Source organism: Primulina huaijiensis, chromosome 11 (genome assembly GCF_012295235.1).
Source record: "Primulina huaijiensis isolate GDHJ02 chromosome 11, ASM1229523v2, whole genome shotgun sequence".
Taxonomy (NCBI): domain Eukaryota; kingdom Viridiplantae; phylum Streptophyta; class Magnoliopsida; order Lamiales; family Gesneriaceae; genus Primulina; species Primulina huaijiensis.
This window is the reverse complement of record NC_133316.1, coordinates 16,255,096-16,267,441: the sequence shown is the minus strand read 5'-3', so window position 1 is coordinate 16,267,441 and position 12,346 is coordinate 16,255,096.

The window sequence follows — 12,346 nt, the reverse complement described above, 5'->3', positions numbered from 1 at the left end:
ACTTAGCTAGGAAATATTTGGAAACATTCTGTCATTCGGGGTTGGTTGAGACCGCGCCATCATATTTTGTCAGAAACAACTTGACTTGTAGTAACCTTTGAATTTACTCAAATCTGATCGTTTGCTGTATGGTTGGAGTTAAACGGTTTGAACATATGTATTGTTTATTGAACTTTGATATGGACATTTTGACAAATAATCTCTTGTAGATATGTTCAGAAATATTGTGGTTTGACTTCCTTGCCAGGACGTCTTGAACTCTGGATGTTCTGTTTGAACGGCTTGAAAAGATCTAATGATCCGAAAATCTGAAATTACAATAAAGGAGCGGCTGGTCCTGAAACAACTCAATGTTGTTTATTTGACAATCATCAAAATTTCGGAAACTAGAAATATTCTAATAGTTTTGTAAAGCATTTTATGGCCAATGGTGTCCTCTTCATGCTTGCGTTTTGATTTCACTTGCATCAAATGTAAATGTAGCTTTGGTCTTTGCACTCGTGAAAATAATTGATGTTCCAGCAAAGTCTATCCATTCTTTTGCCTTTAGAATTTTACAACACATACGAGTTGCTTTCAGTATTTGATGGTAGACTTAATCCAATAGCTTTTGTTGACATTTGCATTCTTTTGATGATATTTCACTTATCTTGTTGTAGCCATGTAGAGCTTTGAGTGATCCACCATTCCAGGCACACTTTCTGGTAATGGTGCTAGTCATATTTCTTGAGATTGGGGAGTCATTGCACTAGCCAAAACTTGTTGGCATCAAGGATGAATACCAATCCGGGGTAAAAATTTTTAAGAGGTTGAAAAATCCAATCAGAGTGCTTGGCTCAAAGGGACCAAATGTGATGGATGAAATTTTATCACTGTTGGATAATTTTGGTGCTTAATGAAAATTTTGATGCTTAATGAATGAAAATTAAACAAATTAATCAATGTGTTTGATTGAAAAAATTTGAAACGAAGAACGAAGCTTAATGAACGAATATTAAGTTCGGTGGTTCTGAATTAAACTCAAAACAAGTTCATCGAATGTTGAAAAACTTCAAACGAGTAGTCGGAACATGTAAGGGACGGAAACAAGAAAAAAAAAATCAGTCGTGAACAGTAGCAGGTGCGCACCTGCGCGTGGATCTGCGCGCAGGCGCACGCGCCTGCCTAGAGCGCTCGACAGCGCGCGCGCGGGGCGCCTGCACGCACCCCTTCGTGGTTTTTCGTGTCCCTTCAGATTTTTCTGGTATTTTTTCATTTTCTTGGCATTTTTTTATGATTGTGGTAAGTTACAATGGTCAAGGGACACCACTATAAATGAAAGATAATGTCTTTTCACAGGAAAAACATTAAATATTGATTTATTGAAAATAAAAAACATATAACACATTACATACTCATTTGCATATTGTTCTTCTTCCTTCTTCAACAAGAGAGAGTTCATTCATTTCCATGTGATATAACTTGAATATTTGAGTGCTCATTATTCAAGAGTTGTAGTTGTATCTTAGGAGAAGATTGCCACAAACCCTAGCACATTGTGATGGGCAAATTCTTCTTAAGGAGAAAGTGTTCAATACTTACCTCTACAAAGCCATTTTCTTTGTTTTCTTCTTGTTTTTCCTATCACATTTGAATCCACTGACAACAATCTTAAGAAGAATTTTGGATTTTTAATCATTTGCAAGAAGAATCTCAATGACATCATCATTTACAACACACCATGTAACCTACCGTAATTTTTACTACTTCAAAATTTACGGAAAAATTTAAGATTTTCTTAAACATAAAATCTATAAGGTCGTCACTCATCATTCATCATATTAATATTTGAAATCAATATCACCAAATAAATTTTCCAACAACATACTTGTTTCAAATGTCTCACATCCAACATAAAAGCAGAGTATTTTAAACTTTTCATAAAAACATAAACTTAGTGGTCCTCGGGTTTAGCCTTCCGCTCAGTCCAAGCCTGCCCCTTGGTCGCCACCTCCTGTCTCCTCCTCAACATACTCACCTGCATCGATCAAGTCTAGTGAGTCTAAAGACTCAACACGTATAAACTGGAGATAACAAGTACTACATAATAACACAACATAAAATTTCAAAATATAAAATACATACTTGAAAGTTGAACCTACATCATAAACTTGAACTTACATACATACATAATTAGACGTGCCATCAACTTAAACTTTTCATAAACATACTTGCATACTTGAACATACTTGAACATACATAACTTCAATATTTTTCGTAGAGGATGTTTCAAAGCAAGTGACCCATAACATAATAAATGCCTGATCAGACAAACCACAGTACTGGGCTGACAGAAACGTATCCACTGCCACATACATAAGATCCCCGTTCATAATTTAACGGGCTGGTTGGTCCCCGTTCATAATTTAACGCTTTCCAACCTCGATCTAACCCGTTCATAATTTAACGGGTGGATTGGTCCCCGTTCATAATTTAACGCTTTCCAATCCTAAACATAATTTGGTCACAAGACATTTAGCATACCTCAAAAACTTAAAATATTTTCTTTGCACGTCATACATACTTACTGGGTGTCGAGGGATTCGTTGGACTTTGACTGGGGCCGTTACTGCAACATACTACATGAAATTTCATAATTACCTTGCATAACTTAGACGTAAATATCATGCTTACTCTCAAGCTCAATAATTTCTTAGGATATTCTATAATTTCCAATAACACGACTTTGATAAATCCTTGCACTAAACCATAACATCAAACCTCAAAATCATAAATAAATTTTCCTAAAATACGTGAATACACGCACCCCGACCCCGGGTCCGTGTACAGGTCCGTCTAGGTACTGCCAAGTAATAATCAAAAGGAATAGGAGGCACGGACCCCGTGCCTAGGTTCGTAAGGGGTCCGTGTTGGCTCGCAAAAATGGCTACTCGAAGGAAACAAAGGCACGGACCCCGTGGAGAGGTCCGTGTACCTGCGGTGGCATGAAACTTACGAAAATTCTGAATGTGATATGCTTAACTCCCTCGACTCAACTGCACAGACCAAGAATCAACACCACGAGCTCATCTTAGGCTACTAATTCACTGACCCAAGCCTAAACAATTGTCCCAAAATAACCAAAATCACAATCAACCCGACAAACCCGTTAACGAGACTTTTTGACAACAAACGGTTCTATACGACATTAAATCTCCCAAGCGCCTAACGACAAGAAACGAAGCTTCATTATACATCCCAACATCATAAATAATATACCTATACACAGCAATGATCACCCGTCGATCCCCAACAAGGCCTGCAACATAAAACTTCAAGAACACAATTTTCGTAAAAGTTGCAGTTTGAGCAGTCCCACGAAAAACTCCATAACTCACTCAATTTTAATCCAAAAATCTCGAATTTTATATCAAATCGAAGGAATTGGAAATTTCTACATTTTTTTTGTTGAACGTTTTCTCAAAATATGAACCAAAATTTAGCAGTGTTTACCAGAACAATAAAAACAAAAATTGTAGATCTAAAAATCGTTTCAAAAGCTGTTCCAACGTATTTGCTCAAACTTCTACACATCATACACATGATTTTAAGCATAAATAACAACACACACATAATATGACATGATCGATACAGAAAAAAGAGATTATACGTGCCTTTGACGATTAAATAATACTGAAACGACGACACTGAAGCGGAGACGGAGCGAGAGACGATCCGGGACGAAGGTGGCTCGATTTTCTTGAAATAAACTCAACAAAATATTGCTGGAAATTTCAGAGGAAAGGAACGATTGCTGAAGAAGAAGTTGGAGAGGAGAGAAATGATATAGAGGTTGATGGAGGAGAGTTTAAAGAAAAATTCTCTTCTCTCCTTAGTCAAATAAAATAATAAACATGTGTGTTTTGTTTATAATGAAGGGGTGTGTGTATACGTGTATGAGTGTGTGTGAAAAGGTGTTGGAATAATTGAATATTTTAATATGTGTGTGTGGTGTGTAATAAACCACCTAATTAGTAATTATAAAGTGTTTTTAAATAAATAAATCATGCTAATAAAAATGTTAACAAATCAACAAATTAATAAAATTCTAATCCCATAATAAATTTACTAAAATCCCCTAATTGATAAACTTTAAAAGTTTAAAAATCCTAAAATGACTTAATATTTAAATTAGGCTTTAAAAATATTAAAAATTCATAAATTATTTAAAATGTCTCAAACCTAACTTAAAATAAAATACCACAATTAAAGTCACTAAAAATCATCCCGGTCTCCTTTCCTCGATCCCGCCTCGAATAATCGTCTGAAACATAAAACTCAAGAAAACATTTTAACGTAGATCAATTAAACATAAATATTAAAATAATGAAATTTCATAAATTAAATAAATACATAGATTTTACGTATACTGATTTTTGGGCTTTACACACCATGCAACCGTTGCACCAGAAGAGAAACCGGAAAAGTTTTCTGGTGCAGATTTCAAAAGATGGCAACAAAAGTTGCTCTTCTATCTCACAATCTTGAGTTTGTCAAAGTTCTTTAAGGATGATCCTCCCACCGTTAATGGAAGACGAGACAGACACCAACATGAGGGCCGCTTTGGATGCATGGAACCAAAGTGATTTTCTGTGCAAGAACTACATTCTCGATAGACTTGACAATGCATTGTACAATGTGTATGGTCAAGTCAAGGCCGCCAAGGAACTTTGGGATTGCTTGATAAGAAATACAGGGCGGAGGATGCGGGTTTGAAGAAGTTTATTGTTGGGAGAGTTTTGGACTACAAGATATATGGTAGACTCAAAATCCGTGATGAGTCAAGTGCAAGAACAACTTCTTTTGCACGAGATTCATGCGGAAGGAATGAGTCTAAGTGAGTCTTTCCAAGTTGCTGCTTTGATCGAGAAACTCTCTCCGTTGTGGAAGGATTTCAAGAATTATTTGAAGCACAAAAAAAATGATATGGGCTTGGAGGAACTCATTGTGAGATTTGAGGATAGAAGAAGACAACAAGAGCACCGAGGCCAAGGCAAGTAAAATGGAAGCAAGGGTGAACATTGTTGAATCGAGTTATAAAGGGAAGAAAAGGAAGCTTGAGAAGCAACCACAACAAGACCAACAACCACCAAATAAGAAGAAGTTCAAACACATTTGTTATAACTGCGGAAAACCGAATCACATGGCTAAGGATTGTAGGAACCCAAAGAAGGGAAATCCTCAAGCCAACGTAGTTCAAGAAAGGTCGGTACCATTTGATTGTTCTGAACTTGATTTATCTGCAGTTATTTTGGAAGCAAATTTGGTGGAAAACCCCAACGAGTGGTGGGTTGATACTGGAGCAACTCGACACATATGCTCCAACAAGGGGATGTTCTCCACATACACTCCATCGACCGAGAGAAAACTATATATATCTGAGGTGGTGGGCACCGAAAATGTAGTACTAAAGATGACATCGAGTTTGGAAGTAACTCTTGTTGATGCACTTCATGTACCGGACATAAGAAAGAACCTCGTGTCGGGGTCTCTGTTGGTCAAACACGGGTTTAGACTAGTATTTGAGTCTAACAAGGTTGTCTTGTCCAAGAATGGTCATTTTATCGGAAAAGGATATCTCGATGATAACCTTTTCAAGTTGAATGTAATGACTATAAGCCAAAATATTGTTGAAAGTAATAAAGACAAAAGTTCTATTTACTTGCATGAGTGTTCTCATTTATGGTATGTTCGTTTAGGACACATAAATTTTAATACCTTGCAACGTTTAATGAAACTGGAATTATTGCCTAAATACAACGTCGATCCAACACACAAATGCGAGATATGTGTTGAAGAAAAAATGACCAAAGCGCCTTACCACTCGATTGAATGATGTACAACTCCTCTAGAACTAATACAAACCGATCTTGGTGATTTAAAGTTTGTACAAACTAGAGGAGGGAAAAGATATTACGTGACATTCATTGATGATCATACAAGGTACTGTTACGTATATCTTTTGAGGTCGAAATATGAAGCTCTTGAAGTATTCAAAGGTTATAAGACCGAATTTGAGAATCAACTAGGCAAAAAAATAAAGAGGGTTCGAAGCAATAGAGGGGACGAATACGGAGCACCGTTTGATGAATTCTGCACATCTGTGGGTATAATTCATGAAACGACTGCTCCTTATTCACCACAATCGAATGGCATTGCCAAAAAAAAGAATCGAACTCTGAAAGATATGATGAATGCTATGCTAATAAGTTCAGGACTACCCCAAAACTTGTGGGGGGAAGCAATACTATCGGCTAATCATATCCTAAACAAGATACCCCTCAAGAAAAATGACAAGTCACCTTACGAATTGTGGAAAGGTCACAAACCTTCCTACAAGTACCTCAAAGTGTGGGGGTGTCTAGCTAAGATTGAAATACCAAAACCTAAACAAGAGCGAATTGGACCAAAGACGGTCGACTGCATATTCATCGGATAAGCACATAATAGTAGTGCCTATAGATTTATAGTGCATAAATCTGAAAATGCAGAAATGAATACGGGCATGATAATTGAGTCAAAAAATGCAGTATTGTTTTAAAAATATATTTCCTTGTAAAGAAAGGAAAGAAATGGTTCTATCAAGCGAAAACTTGAGACGGAGCATGCAGGTCAAGTACCTACACATGAGCCAACTCTAAATGAAAATGCTATACCATTGGAAGGTTCTTGAAAGGATCAAGAGCAAGAAGAAGCAAAAGGGCTAAAATTTCAAAGTCCTTTGGTCCAAACTTTCATATTTTTATGTTGAAGAATGAACCAAAGGACATACAGCCCTGAAGCTCCTTATTGGAAAGAAGCCATCAACGCTGAAATAGATTCCATTTTGCAAAACCATACTTGGGAACTAGTGGATCTTCCACCAGGTACCAAGCCATTGGAATGCAAATGGATATTGAAAAAGAAAACTAGAATTGATGGGAGTATTGAAAAATACAAAGCCAGGCTTGTGGCCAAAGGCTATAGACAAAGAAAATATCATGATTTCTTCGACACATATTCACCAGTTTCAAGAATAACATCCATTCGTGCGCTCATTGCCATTGCAGCTTTGCATAACCTTGAGTTACATCAAATGGATGTCAAAACGGCATTCTTAAATGGTGAACTTGAAGAAGAAATATATATGGAGCAACCTGAAGGTTTCATTGTTAAAGGACAAGAAAGAAAGGTCTGTCGTTTAATTAAGTCACTATACGGACTTAAACAAGCGCCCAAGCAGTGGCACGAAAACTTTGACAAGGTAGTATTGTCAAATGGATTTAAGATTAATGAGTGTGACAAATGTATTTACATTAAAGGCACTAAAGAATCTTATGTGATAGTATGTTTATATGTGGATGACGTGCTAATAATGAGGAATAACTGAGATTTGATTAAGGGTACAAAGAAAATGTTGACAAAACATTTTGATATGAAAGATATGGGTATTGCTAATGTAATTCTAGGGATTAAAATCTTTAGAACTCCAGAAACAATAGTCTTATCTCAGTCTCATTATGTAGAAACAGTGTTGAAGAAGTTTAACGCTTATGTCTCTACCTCAGTAAAAATGCCTTTAGACGTGAATGTCCATTTAGCGAAGAATCATGGAGAACCAGTTTCCCAACTGGAATACTCCAGAATTATTGGAAGCATTATGTACATCACTAACTGTACTAGATGTGGCATCGCTTGTGCGGTTAACAAGTTAAGTCGGTTTACCAGTAATCCTAGTGATGCACACTGGAAGGCGTTGACAAAGGTGTTTAGATATTTAAAGCACAGCTCAGAATATGGACTAAATTACGCAAGGTATCCTGCAGTACTTGAAGGACACTGTGATGCAAATTGGATTTCTGACACCAAGGACTTCAAATCCACCAGCGGTTATGTATTTATCATTGGTGGAGGAGCAGTCTCTTGGAGGTCATCGAAACAAACTTGCATTGCTAGATCTACTATGGAATCGAAGTTCATAACGCTAGATAAAGCTGCAGAAGAAGCTCAATGGCTTCACAACTTTCTAGAGGACATTCTATTTTGGACAAGTCTAGTTCCAGCAATCTTGATACATTGCGACAGTCAGTCGGAAATTGCAAGGGCACAAAACAGTATGTACAATGGCAAGTCTCGACACATTCGTCGAAGACATAATATTGTGGGACAGTTGATCTCTAATAGAGTTATATCCGTTGATTATATTAAATCAAATGATAACTTAACGGATCCGCTTACAAAAGTATTAAATAGAGATCAAATGTAATCTCTGTCAAGAGGAATGAGTTTAAAACCTACCAAATAAAGTTTTCATAGTGGCAACCCAACCTTGTTGATTGGAGATCTCAAGATCTTGGTTCAATGGGAAAGCTAAATTATGAGAAATTGAGGAATCACTCCTCATTCCTAAGACGATGAGTGAAGTTGCCTACAAAGGTAGTGAGGTTAAGTATTGTACTTTTAATGATTCCATAGCTTGCAAAAGCGGGGTAAGTTGGATACCCTTTTACAAGGAGATCACCTATGTATGTGTGAGGACGGGCTGCCTCGATGAAACACGTCTGAAGCCAAGATGTGTTCCAGGGCCGAAACGGACACAACCGATAAAAAAAATGGAAATTGAAGGAAGGTTATCATGTGGGTACAGTTGTCTGGGTTTACATGAACCGCCAAGAAGTTCAAGATATCAAGTTCACTTCGTGGCCTAGTAAATCCAATTATATTCCTCTAGGGAAGGTTCAAAGCCAAAATCCACCTCTCTTGATGTGATATTTTTTCGTATATACTCTCTCTTATGCATCACGAGCATTCATGCATAAATTTCATTCATGTGGGGGATTGTTGAAAAATTTTGATGCTTAATGAATGAAAATTAAGCAAATTAATCAATGCATTTGATTGGAAAAATTCGAAACGAAGAACGAAGCTTCATGAACGAATATTAAGTTCGGTGGTTCTGAATTAAACTCAAAACAAGTTCATCGAATGTTGAAAGAACTTCAAACGAGTAGTCGGAACATGTAAGGGACGGAAACGAGAAAAAAATTAGTCGTGAATAGTAGCAGGCGCGCACCTGCGCACGCCTGTGGAGAGCGCTCGGCAGCGCGCACCGGGGGGGAGGGGGGTGCCTGCACGCACCCCTTCATGTTTTTCGTGTCCTTCGGATTTTTCTGGTATTTTTCATTTCCTTGGCATTGTTTGATGATTGTGGTCAGTTACAATGGTCAAGAGACACCACTATGAATGAAAGATTATGTCTTTTCACATGAAAAACATAAAATATTGATTTATTGAAAATCAAAAACATATAACGCATAACATACTCATTTGCATATTGTTCTTCTTCCTTCTTCAACAAGAGAGAGTTCATTCATTTCCTTGTGATAGAACTTGAATATTTGAGTGCTCATTATTCAAGAGTTGTAGTTGTATCTTGGGAGAAAATTGTCACAAACCTCTAGCACATTGTGAGGGAAAAATTCTTCTTAAGAAGAAAGTGTTCAACACTTGCCTCTACAAAGCCATTTTCTTTTTTTTTTTTTCTTGTTTCTCCGATAACATTTGAATCGACAAACAACAATGACATCAAGGTTTTGTTTGTTTTATTTGGTAAATTATCATCATACTTTAACTAGTCACTTAATCCCAAGGCTATGTATCTTCAATACAAGTTATCTCCCTTTTATATTTAAAACTTGTGAGTTCCATTTTCCCTGAGTCCCAGTCCCTTCCCTAGCAACCATTTGTGTGCATGTATATTTCTTTGTATATTATTCTTTTCGGTTTTGTCCATGACAATTGTAGGCCATATGCTGGACATACTCCTCGATGGTACTTGGATAAACCTTGATGAATTTAATGATGAATCAATCATATGACAACGAATGCAAACAAAATTGAAGTTACAATCTCCTATTTGTTGTTTTACTTCGCTTGGTTCACATTAACTTATCCCCAATAGCCATTTGTGTGCAATTCATGCTGTGATTCTACTTGTTTTTTTTGTTTTAATGGCTTCTTATACATTGCTGGTTGTGGAACTTATTTTTATATGTGGATTTTATGTAGAAGTAGTCATTGGTTGGCCTATACTCCTCATTCCTCAATAATCTCCTTAATATGAAACAAACATTCACTTCGTTAAAATTGGCCCCAAAGCCTACTTGATATAATCATTCTAACTTCTAAAAATGATAAACATACATCTGTTGATAAGGGCAAAGTTTTGCACTTAAATCATCCCATAAATAGGCATGAATTATGCTAGTGTCGAATGGAATTATGCGTTTTTTTGGTTGTTTTGAGTATCAATACAGGAACCTAGGCAATATACGTATATCTGGAACAAATGATGTACAGGGCAACAACAACCGTGCCTCAGCTCAGGAAGCACGCGTAGCCGCACACCAAGGGGGACAGAACTGCGTGCGTACCTGCGTCATATCTCGCGCAGCCGCACACACGGGACTGTACGAAAATTACAGAGGCGAGCACCCAGCTACGCCACTTCCCGCGCACCCATGCACATGATGTGTGCAGAGACAGAATTTCAGAGTACATCGCTTTTATAAAAGACGGAAACCCTAGGGAGGAAAGAAAAAGAATAAGAAAAAAATTACACACTTGAAAAGTTGAGAGAAGAGGAGAGCGTAAGGCGTGAAGCAAGGGACAGAAGAAACTCGAAGAAGAAGACCGCATCATCCGGGGATGGAGTTGCATACATGGATTCGAGTGTTCTTTTCTGTTCTCATAAAAAATATCTTGTTATTCAGCTATGTCGAAAAACATAAATTTTTTTCACCATTTTTCCTTCATGAACTAATTTAGTTAATCTAAAGGATGGCGTAACTTGGTCGAATCTATATTTATGAATTGTTGATTTATATATGCGAATTTCTTCTTGATTTATTTATATTTTTCGGATTTTATTGCTTTCAATTATTTGATAAAAAATTGGACTAACATATTTATTTAAGATCCATCACTCGAGAGAGGGGATTCAAATAGAACTACAGGCACTACAAGAAAAATCGTATTTAACAACACATCAAAGACAACGGTTTTAACAAAAACCGTTGTCTTTTTACTTTTAACAACGGTTCTAACAAAAACTGTTGTCGAAGCCTAAAAAAATCCGCTCAAAGACAACAGTTTCTTTAAAACCGTTGTCTTTGATATATCTACGACAACGGTTTTTAAAAACCGTTGTCTATAAGCGTTTTTTTTTGGGCTACGACAACGGTTTTTAAAAACCGTTGTCTATGAACGTTTTTTTTTTGGGCTACGACAACGGTTTTTAAACTGTTGTCTATTAGCGTTTTTCTTCAAGCTACGACAACGGTTTGTAAAAAACCATTGTCTTTCAACTGGTTTTTCTACAAATTTTGTTGTCAATATTAGATTTTGCGACCGTTTAAGTAAAATATGTGCTAAAATTAGACCGTCGCTAATATTTAAAAAATACCATCGCTAATTTTAGCGACGGTGTGTAAAACCGTCGCTCTTTAGCGACCATTTTAATTACGACCGTCGCTAATTTTAGCGACGGTTAACAATAATTTCCGTCGCAAAATAATTTGCGACGGTTGTTTAAAAACCGTCGCAAATTGTAACTACCACAACACTCCAAACCGTTGTCTTTTAGCGAATTCTTTAACCACAGGACCTTTAACAACGATTTTATATACCTACGACAACGGTTTGTCACCGTCATCTTTAGATGTCTACGACAACGGTTTTTCACCGCTGTCTTTGAGCACACCCTTTAACCACAGGACTTCTAACAACAGTTTTAAAAGGCCTACAACAACGGGGAAAAACCGTTGTCGTAGGCCTTTTTTCTTGTAATGAGAAAAATCTATTGCCCCGTTGTCGTAGGCCTTTTTTCTTGTAATGAGAAAAATCTATTGTTAGTATTTATAGTGTTCGGAAGGCTTATAACTCCACCGAACCATTATAAAAATTATTGTACTATTGAAATTAATTACAGTTTGCATTTTATTAGGGATATTGAAATGCTTTTAATTTTAATTTGTCATGTATATTTTTGCTTATTCTATTTTTTTATTACTAAATAATTGTTATATTCATTTTTTTATTTTAAGAACCAGATGAATGTGATACCAGAATGATATCGATAATTGAATAATATAGAACCGACAATAAAGTTAACTTCTTATCAATGAATATGTATTTTGTATTGATGTTGGTTAAAGTTATTTATAATGGATATTCATGTTGGATATTAAATTTTAGTTGCTGATATACAAAAGTATTATATTTGACTTTTTAAAAATTAAATCAATATTTTATATAATTAAAAAATATA